Raw genomic sequence first — 11,418 nt, forward strand, 5'->3', positions numbered from 1 at the left:
CTGGCACACATCATGGAGGGCTTCTAGTAATAACTAACTAGCCGCATCGGCAAAACTTTTGTCCCTTCTCACATGATGTGGGAACCAGGCCCATTTGACAATCTGAAACTGCATAACCATATGGTTAATCATCCAAAAAGATTCTTGTCAGTGAGGATTGTGATTGGGGGCATGAATAGTGAACTCATTATTGACGACTGTGATGTGCCTACTTTTTTCCACGCACCTACAAACAACCCAAAATATCTAATCTGACGCCACCCCATCCGTCTAGTCATCTTCTTCATCGGTCTAGTCAGCTCGCACGGCTGCTTCTTCATTCTCGTCAGCTCGGACGGCTGCTTCTTCATCTTCGTCATCCTGTTCTCGAGTGAGTTATATAAACAGCAAACTTGAGTAGCCCCTGAAAGAGCTGAGGATTTCAGGTTCAGGTATTTTCTCTCCTCCTCTTGTGTAGGTTGCTCTCAGTGCATACATAGATGCTTGGTTTGTTTTAAGTTTGATTGAGTAAAATACCGTTATTCTAGTTGTTGATCATGTGTATTTATTCCAATGGAATTAGCTCCTTCATCTGTTTCTGAAGATGGGAAGTTCAGAGTCAGAGCGAACAGAGGTATCTCCTGAAACATCACTTCCATTTCTTTGGCTCCCCCTTAATCTAGTACACTTACTCGACTGAATGTACTACTTTTCAAGTGGAGCTCAAGGTTCTTCTCCTCTAGGATTTTCAACTTGGGATCAATTGTTTTCCTGGATGATTTTCTAATTAAGATGCCGCTGATTGTTTCAATCTGTTACTCCGTATATCTTGTATGTTGTGAGCAAGTAAAACTGGTCTGACATGGTTGTTCTTACTTCAGGCACACTTGCACGTCGACTGTTCTCAGCCACCAGCAAGAACTTGGCAGAGGAAATTCGATGATGAAGGCAAGAAGGTTGCTACGTTTAGCATGTCTATGAATGATCTCATGACAATGGTGAGTAAGCATATGAACATGGACTGTGCCTTTTGGCTTTCACATTTAGAACCAAGAAAGCATGGCTATGAATGATGTCATGGCAATTGTAAGTAAGCATATGACCACTGACCATTGCTACATAAACACTGACCATGACCCTGGTTGTGCTGCAGGTGCCCTTTATTGCTAAAATGCTTCGACTATACGTCCAAGAAAGCGCGAAAGGCCAAGTGAGTCACTCTTCTGTCATTAACATTCAGCTAATCTGTCAACTAGCATGCACCTGCTATTGAAATTGTCGATGCAAATTACTCTACCAAGTCAGTACTCAGTAATCAGTGAAATTGCTAAACAATCATTATCTTGTTTTTTTGCCAAGGCTTCGGTCTATGATCCTTTCAGGAAGTGGATGGACAACTGCTACCGCGGGGTACCCCTCGGCGCACTAGGGCAAGTACTTCCGTTGTTTCTGGCCTTGGTTTTGCCCTGAAACTTGCCTTGGTTGTCACATTCATGCAGCTAACTGAACTTCAGATGAGACTTCTATTCAAAGCACATTCTCTTTTTCTTTTTTCAGTTCAGGAAGCATAGGGAGAAGCTACAGAGGGTACTTCCAGCATTTCCAAATATTCCCCAGGATGTTTGAAGAGAAGCCTATCCTAGCCAACCAGTTCTCCGTAATAAATTTACACTTGCTTTCATGACTTGCAATGCTCAATTAACCGTGGGAAAACGTCTTATGTTTCAATACTTTTACTTCTCTAGGCATTCGTTTCGCGTCCCGGCGGGAAGAGCTACTCCACGGTGCTGTCGGCGCCGAAGGCCGATGTCCTGAAGTAAGCAGTGAAAGCGTCACAAGTTCACCTGCATTTCATTCATCTGATTATGACAGCCAGAAATACCCTTTACTGGTTCTCAGAAAAAAAAAACCTTTACTGTGCAAATTTGCAGGGGAATAGATAGAGCCGGTATCGGATCTTGGGACTGGAAACTGAAAGAGAAGAATTGCACCTACAATGGCTTGTTCCCAAGATCCTGGACAGTATATGATGGTACAATCCTTGCTGACAGTACATCATTGCCAATTTACCTGACAGAGATGTTTGTCTCCGGGAACGATTAGTTTTGTCTGGTAGAACCTACTAATGTATCTTCCATAATTGCAATGTAGGTGAGCCTGACCCTGAAATCAAGATCACCTGCCGTCAGATATCACCCTTCATTCCTCACAACTACAAAGAGAGCAGCTTCCCGGTTGCGGTTTTCACTTTTACGGTGCATTTCCTTCTTCAGAAAACTAATCCAATCATCCCTCATTAGTTGTTGTTCAGCACTTACCTTAAAAACTTTGATGCTCGCACCAGGTACAAAATTCAGGGAGCACACCTGCAGATGTCACATTGCTCTTCACATGGGCAGTAAGTGATAGCCAACACTCTGCTCTTCACAACTGGCACAAGTGCACATCATCTTTGTAGTAGTACTTTGCAGCCCTAATTTCCTTGTTCATCCGTGCAGAATTCCGTGGGTGGAAAATCGGAACTGACCGGGAATCACACCAACTCCAGGATGAGGTAACGACCACGACAGATTCGTCTGATGCGATGTGGTAACAGGCAGCAAATCTCTCTGACAATGCGAATGTCTTTCTTTCCTTGGTGCGTGCAGAGCGCGAGACGGCGTCCATGGCGTCCTCCTCCACCACAGGACGGCGGACGGGCACCCTCCGGTGACCTTCGCGATCGCGTCTCAGGAGACCGGCGGCGTCCGCGTCACCTGCTGCCCGTCTTTCGCGATGGGCCCGTCCGTTCCCGGCGGCGAGCAGTTCACGGCCAAGGACATGTGGGAGGAGGCCAAGAACCGCGGCGCCTTCGGCGGGGCGCCGAGAGCGTCGGCGTCGTCGAGGCCTGGATCGTCCATCGGGGCGGCGGTCGCGGCGGCGACGACGGTGCCGGCGGGAGGCATGCGTGCGGTGTCGTTCGCGCTTTCGTGGTCGTGTCCCGAGGTGAAGTTCCCCGCCGGGCGAACCTACCACCGGAGGTACACCAAGTTCCTCGGCCTGGACCGAGACGCGGCTGCTGAACAATTGGCCCACGACGCCCTTCTCGGTGAGATTTCCAAGGATCATTGGTCGGTGAAGACTTCTGCAAGATTGAGATTTCTGAAAGCTTTCTTGTGCTTGCATGAGTAGAACACATGAAGTGGGAGTCTCTGATCGAGGAGTGGCAGAGGCCTGTTCTGCATGACAAGAGGCTGCCTGAATGGTAGGAAATTCAGATCAACCTCAGGGTCAATCACCAATATATATTTTTCCATTAAACTGACTAATTACTGAACTGATAACTGACTAATTTCTGTATGCTGACTTGTGTCATTAGATGAAAAAAAGTTGTATCGACTTGATCATGATTTGGGTTCTAGATCAGGTGGTGACATGATTGTTTTTCAGGTACCCGGTTGCGCTGTTCAACGAGCTTTACTATCTCAACGCCGGAGGCACAATTTGGACAGGCAATGAACACTGATCCGATTGAACTCTGAGGTCACATGTTTATCTTGGACAATGGCCCAAAATCTTAACTTTTCACTGGCACAGATGGGCTGCCACCAAAGAAGACCAGCTTCGCTTCGTCGAAGTACGGGTCGACGGCGATGGAGTCCTTCTCTCTCGACGGGTTCCATCCAGGCGATCCTGCAGCGGACGGTATCCTGCGTGCAATGGCGACGGCGGAGGAGCGGCTGGAAGCATCGTCGGCGTTCGGCACGGCCCCGCTCGGCGACAGCGAGGAGAGCGTGGGGCGGTTCCTGTACCTGGAGGGGATGGAGTACCACCTGTGGAACACCTACGACGTCCACTTCTACGCCTCCTTCGCGCTGCTCTCCCTCTTCCCGGAGCTCGAGCTGAGCCTCCAGCGCGACTTCGCCAGGGCCGTCCTCCACCACGACCCGCGCCCCATGCGCACCCTCGACGGCGCCACCGTCCCGCGCAAGGTCCTCGGCGCCGTGCCGCACGACGTCGGCCTGCGCGACCCCTGGTTCCAGCTCAACGCCTACATGATCCACGACCCGGCGCGCTGGAAGGACCTCAACCCCAAGTTCGTCCTCCAGGCGTACCGCGACGTCGCCGCCACCGGGGACGCCGCGTTCGCGGCCGCCGTCTGGCCCGCGGTGTACCTGGCCATGGCGTACATGCACCAGTTCGACCGCGACGGGGACGGCATGGTGGAGAAAACGGCCGCCCCGACCAGACCTACGACTTCTGGGCCGTCTCCGGCGTCAGCGCCTACACCGGCGGCCTCTGGGTCGCGGCCCTCCAGGCGGCCGCCGCCATGGCGCGCGTCGTCGGCGACCGCGGCTCCGAGGGGTACTTCCTCGAGCGGCACGGACGTGCGCGGCGCGTGTACGACGCCGAGCTCTGGAACGGCGCCTACTTCGACTACGACAACAGCGGCGGCGCGAACAGCAGGTCCATCATGGCCGACCAGCTCGCCGGGCAGTGGTACGCGCGCGCGTGCGGGCTAGAGCCGATCGTGGAGGAGGACAAGGCACGCAGCGCGCTGGGGACGGTGCTGGACTACAACGTGATGCGCGTGCAGGGCGGCGCCGTGGGGGCCGTGAACGGGATGCGGCCGGACGGCGCCGTGGACGCGTCCTCCATACAGTCCAGGGAGGTGTGGCCCGGGGTCACCTACGCCGTGGCCGCCGCCATGGTCCACGAGGGCATGCCGGAGGCGGCGTTCCGGACGGCGAAGGGCGCGCACGACGCTGGGTGGGGCAGGGACGGGTTCGGGTACGCGTTCCAGATGCCGGAGGCGTGGACGGCCGACGGCGGCAGCGGGTACCGGTCGCTACACTACATGCGGCCCCTCTGCATCTGGGCGATGCAGTGGGCGCTGTCGCCGCCGGAGCTCCACGGGGACGTCAGGGTGTTGCCGGGTTCGGTGTCCGCCGTGGCGTCACCGGCGGAGGTGGTCCTGGCGCGGGAGAAGTTCGAGAAGGTGGCGAGCATGCTGAGGCTGCCGGAGGAAGAACAGCACAAGGGATATCTCAGAGCTCTGTACCAAATTCTCCGGCAGATGCTGCTCCCGGCGGCATCCTGATTCTCTACTCGGGGTGGAACTTCCAACTTCACAAACGATTCTAGTATATGATGCGCCTTGCGGCGCAGATTGCCTCGCATCACCTCTCCGGCGATCGTTAATTTTCTGCGGAGTGATCTGTCGCAAAAGATTCAGAGCAAAGTGCACTGTTGTTCACTGAGTAATGTGCACTGTAGGTAATTGAATTCTGAAAATCGTCCACTCAGTTCCGAAGTGCAAATGTCATGCAAGGCACAATATAGGTGTTCCGACTATTCAATATTCAAGTGTTGAATTGGTCGTTTGCACCTCTGAAATATTTCGAAGTCCTACGTGACATTCAGGAGTACGATATTCGAGTCATTAGAGCAAACACGCTATTAAAAAGGGCAACAATAGGCGCCAGCGGACCGGCCCAACGAGGGCACGTTGAATCAAGTCGCCCTGTGTCGTTAGATTTCCTCGTCTCCCCGTTCCTCTAAACGCACGCAAACAAAAAAAACAAACCCCACACTGTAGAAATTATGGTGGAAGCGTTCTACCCTCTCGAGAGAGGGCCGCGGGTATTTATTAATAATGATGGGGCTTATCCCATGAGCGCATACATAACTTGGAGTACAAGAGAGAATAGATAGAGATGAGAAGGTTTAAACTAGATACTAGTATATCTCTAACTAACTAACTCTATACCAGACTTGCATGCGCCGGCCCATAGGCCTACATGAGATATTTCAACACACCCCCTTAATCATAACTTGATCAAGTTGAGGTTACGTCTAAATTTCTCAAAGATCCTTGTAGGCAACGCCTTGGTGAAACCATCTGCAATCTGATCTCCAGAATGAATAAATCGAACGTCCAACTCCTTGTTGGCAACACGTTCTCTGACAAAGTGAAAATCTATCTCAATATGTTTTGTTCTGGCATGAAACACTGGATTAGCAGAAAGATAAGTGGCGCCAAGATTATCACACCATAAACAAGGAGCTTGCATTTGTATCACTCCAAGTTCCTTCAGCAAAGACTGAAGCCAGATAATTTCTGTAGTAGCATTAGCCAGTGCCTTATACTCAGCATATGTACTAGACCTGGAGACAGTAGCATGTTTCTTTGCACACCATGATATCAAATTTGGACCAAGAAAGACTGCAAAACCACATGTGGGCCGTCTATCATCAACACTGCCAGCCCAGTCAGCATCAGTAAACGCACTGACAAGTGTGGATTGAGACTTACTGAATATTAGTCCAACATTTACTGTATACTTCACATATCTCAAAATCCGTTTAGCTGCAGTCCAGTGCGAGGTGGTAGGTGCATGCAGAAACTGACATACCTTGTTTATAGCAAAGGATAAATCTGGTCTAGTAAGGGTTAAGTATTGAAGTGCACCAATCATACTTATGTACCGAGTGCTATCTTCCTGACTTAGGATCTCACCTTCATACAAGAACAGTTTCTCTGAACTAGATAATGGAGTCGGCGAAGGCTTGCAATCCTGCATTCCAACCCTTTTCAAGAGATCATTAGCATATTTTTCCTGAGACAAGACAATACCATTTTTGTTCCTTTTGACTTCAATGCCGAGAAAGAAATTCAGATCTCCCAAGTCCTTCAAGGCAAACTCAGAGCCCAGGTCCTTTAGGAGTGCTGTCACTGCTACATCAGATGAGCTTGCAATGATAATATCGTCAACATATATGAGCATGTACATTGTTATTTTGGACTTGTTGAAAATAAATAATGAAATATCAGACTTGGAAGGAACAAAACCAATAGCTTGCAACTTCATACTCAAGCGATGATACCATGCTCTCGGTGCCTGTTTCAGACCATAAAGGGCCTTATCAAGTTTACACACATGAAAAGATGCGTTCTTGTTTTCAAACCCAGGTGGTTGTTTCATGTAAACCTCCTCTTCCAGAACACCATGCAAAAAAGCGTTCTGCACGTCCAATTGTCGTAGGCTCCATCCCCTAGATACAGCAACAGATAAAACCAACCTGATAGTAGCAGCTTTAACAACCGGACTAAAGGTATCCTCGTAATCTATTCCATATCTCTGTTTAAAACCTTTTGCCACTAGCCTGGCCTTGTATCTATCAACTGTGCCATCTGCTTTCCTTTTAATTTTATAAACCCACTTACAGTCTATCAAATTCTTACCTTGACCACGTGGAACCAAGTGCCACGTCTCATTTTTCCTCAAGGCCATATATTCTTCTTCCATGGCCTTCTTCCATTTGGGATTTGTTAAGGCTTCATCAACCGAACGTGGCTCTCCTGTTGCACAGGTTAAACCAAATTTCAAAATATTTTTGTAATTGACAGGCTGAAGCTTTCCTGTTTGAAGTCGCGTGCTGGTGCGTGTGGCGCCTCCTGGTCCGGGTGCAGAAGATCCCACAGCCGACCGTGCATGCCTGCGTGGCGGCGATCCCGATGGAGATCCTTCGCCAGGCGAACCAGGACCCGAGGGAGATCCCCGACCGGACTGGACGGGCGAGGCAGCGACCGCGTCGCCACCTGACGAACCAGCGACCGCGTCGCCATCCGACGAGCCTCGTCTGCATGCGCGGCGGGACCCGCCGCAGGCGCGTGAGTGGGGGACAGCCGTGGACCCACAGCACGCGTGGCGGGTGGAGAGTGGCCCGCTTCAGCCCCGCGTGGGCCGTTGCCGCCTGTGCGTCCCGAGGCCGAGGCGGAATCATGCCGCGCTGGCGGCGGCGTATCTACATGGGATCGCTCGCCTGCGGATCCCGAGGCATGCACAGGCGAATCGTCTTCGTGTCGCGTGCATTCGTCCTCTTCTGGAGCATGAAATATGGGCTGATATGCACTGTTTTCAGCACCATTTTCTGCACCAAAAATTATTCCTGTACTTTCTGCATCATCAACAGGATTAGTAGCATGAGAATTATTCATGTGATCAGTAGTATTAGTTCCCCCTTGATCTAAGCCAGAAAGATGAGCAGGAAGAAGGAGAATCTCCTTTTGTAAGAGAGCGCCGACGTTTGGATGGAGATCTCTGAAAGGAAAAACTGTCTCATCGAAAACGACATCACGGGAGATATACACCCGACCGGTGGAAACATCAAGGCACTTGACACCTTTATGTTGGGGGCTATACCCGATGAACACATACTGTTTTGACCGAAAAGAGAGTTTCCTCGAATTATATGGCCGTAAGTTTGGCCAACACGCACACCCAAAAACACGGAGAGAAGCATAGTTTGGTGTAGTGTGTAGGAGACGTTCGGTGGGTGTTTCAAAGTTGATAACTCGACTAGGCAGAATGTTTATAAGATGAGTGGCAGTGAGGAAAGCTTCATCCCAGAACTTGAGAGGCATAGATGCATTCGCAAGTAGGGACAAACCAATCTCAACGATATGTCTATGCTTACGTTCTACCGAGCCGTTCTGTTGATGCGCATGAGGGCAAGAAACATGGTGAGAAATCCCTAATCTTCGGAAGAAAGGGTTCAATTTTTCATACTCACCACCCCAGTCTGACTGAACTGAGATAATCTTACTATTGAATTTTCGTTCAACTAGTGCTTGGAAATTTTGGAAGACTTGAAACACATCAGATTTATTCTTGATAAGATAGATCCAAGTATACTTGCTATAATCATCAATAAAGCTTACATAATACTTGTGTCTGCCAACAGAAAGAGGTGCTTGCCCCCATACATCAGAAAATATGAGTTCTAATGGTTTGGAAGAAACACTGGTTGACACGGGGTAAGGAAGCTGATGACTTTTTCCTTTCTGACATGAATCACAAACTGTTTCATTGCTAGGCTCACCAACAAAAGGGAGCTTATTTTTCCTAAGCACACGATGAACAATAGTAAAAGAAGGATGCCCTAGACGATCATGCCACCTTGCCGAAGATAGTGTGGTGACACCAAGACCTTGTTTATTGGAACTCCTAATACGAGGAATCAACGGATAGAGCCCACCAACGCATCTACCTCTGTAGAGAATTCTCCTCGTTGCTTGGTCCTTAATCAAGAAGAAAAAAGGATGAAGCTCAAGAAAAACATGATTGTCCAAAGCAATACGATGAACGGAGAGGAGATTTATTCTAGCATGAGGTGAATAAAGAATTTTTTAAGATGAATGGGTCGGCTAGAGGTATGTAATACTGACTGACCAACATGATCTATTCTCATACCTGTCCCGTTTGCGCCATGGATCGGATCTTGCCCGCGATACTTGTCACGGACAGTTAGCTTCTCCAGCTCTCCTGTGAGGTGGTCGGTCGCCCCACTGTCGACGTACCAGTTTGTATCCACCCCGTATTGGGCAGCAGCAGCAACTTTTTCTTCTAGTGCATCATCATCAAACCCGTACCAGCAATCTTTGGCACTATGGCCAAACTTACCACAGATCTGGCACTGGATGGGATCATTCCCCCTTGCATTGTTGCCACCGGGTGCAGGGCCACCGGGGCCTCCTGGACCTCCGGGACCGCCTGGTGCACCACCTGATCGGGCGCCCTTGTTGTTGTTGTAGAAAGGACGCCCGCCGCCGCCCTGCTTCTTCTTGTAGCCACCGTAGCCACCACCGTACAAGCCACTATTTGGCTTCTGCTGCTGCTTGCCGCGAGGAGGCGGCGCTGTTAGCAGAGGACTTGAAGCCTCCGCCACCGGCGCCACCCGTGAAGAGCTCCACTCGCTGATCAAAGTTGCAGATCTGCGAGTAGAGGAGGTCGACGGTGACTGGTTCGGTGCGGGCGTCCAGGGCTGAGACCACAGAGTTGTAGTCGAGGTCCAGCCCCGCGACAATGAAGGAGACGAGTTCATCTTCCTCCAGTGGCTTCCCGGCCGCAGCAAGTTCATCCGCGAAGCCTCGCATCCGGGAGAAGTACGCCGCAGCAGATTGGGTACCTTTCTGAGCATTGGCGAGGGAGATGCGAAGGTTATTGATGCGTGAACGGGACTGTGAAGCAAACATGTTACCGAGGCTTGTCCAGAGTGCATGAGCAGTCCGGATGGAGGCGACGGTGATGAGCACATCTCTTGTCAGATTGTTTAAGATGTGCCTGAGGACCTGCTGGTCCTGCCTGACTTATGCATCATATGTTGGGTCTTGGATCGTCTGTTCCTTGCCGTCTTTGACCTTGACGACGGCAAACTTCTCTGGCGCGGCGATGGAGCCGTCGAGGTAGCCATAGAGCCCTGCGCCGAGGAAGTGGGGGAGGATCTGTGCCCTCCACAGGAGATAGTTCTCCCTGGTCAGCTTGTCCGAGACCTGAGAACCGAGGCCGGAACCAGCTGGGGTTGATGATGAGAACGCCATCGGGTTTTGGTGTAGATGGGATTTTTTCCAAGGTTCAGAACGTGGAGGAAGAGGATGCTCTGATTACCATGTAGAAATTATGGTGGAAGCGTTCTACCCTCTCGAGAGAGGGCCGCGGGTATTTACCGATAATGATGGGGCTTATCCCATGAGCGCATACATTACTTGGAGTACAAGAGAGAATAGATAGAGATGAGAAGGTTTAAACTAGATACTAGTATATCTCTAACTAACTAACTCTATACGAGACTTGCATGCGCCGGCCCATAGGCCTACATGAGATATTTCAACCAATGTTTTAAATAGCGGACTATTGCCAAATAGCGGCGGACCTCAAAATCAGCTATAGCGGAGCTATAGCGGGCTATTTGTACATGAGACCATTTAGCGGCACCCTAATGAAAAGGCTATATAGCGAGCTATAGCCGGCTATTTAAAACATTGATTTTAACACGCACGACTCGCCCGTCCAACACGCCGCCCGCTCTTGCCGGCCAATTGCGCCCGCCGGCGGTCGTCCTCGACTAGCCGCGCTGCCCGCACTCGCCCGACACCACGCTCCGTGTTGGATTCAGAACATAGATCAAATCGTCGGAGTGTAGGTCCTACGTGCAAAGCTAACTCTTGCAAGCAAGCAGGCAAGCAGCTTAATTGATCTACAGTACCACACCACATGCACCATGAGCTAGCTTCAGCTGGATTCAAGTCGATCGTCGGAAACTCTAGCAAACAGACCTGGGCTAGCTATAACAAAATCACTCGACGGTTGCAGCTTTTGCACGCCGGTTGTAGCTTCTGGGCTCGTCGATGGTAGCTTTTTTGTCGCCGGTTGCAGCTTTCGTGCTCGACGGTTGTAGCTTTTTTCGTCGCCGGTCGCAGCTTCAGTGCTCGTTGGTCACAACATTTTTCATGCCGGGTTTTAGCTATGAATTGCGCGGTTGCAGCTTCGCCATCATCGGCCGAGGCATCATCATCAGTTGTAGCATTGGTCTTCGCCAGTTCCAGCACCCACCAACGCCGGTTGCAGCTTCCGTGGAAAAAGCGAGCCTCTATGAAGCTTTTTTCCATTGCCGGTT

The 11,418-nt window shown here is 50.6% G+C and overlaps 1 pseudogene; it reads left to right on the top strand.

Moving 5' to 3' along the window:
- The first annotated feature begins 259 nt into the window (after positions 1-259).
- On the top strand, positions 260-5,355 carry LOC109749571 (uncharacterized; annotated as a pseudogene).
- The last annotated feature ends 6,063 nt before the right edge of the window (positions 5,356-11,418 follow it).

The sequence above is a fragment of the Aegilops tauschii genome, chromosome 3, assembly GCF_002575655.3.
Source record: "Aegilops tauschii subsp. strangulata cultivar AL8/78 chromosome 3, Aet v6.0, whole genome shotgun sequence".
NCBI lineage: Eukaryota > Viridiplantae > Streptophyta > Magnoliopsida > Poales > Poaceae > Aegilops > Aegilops tauschii.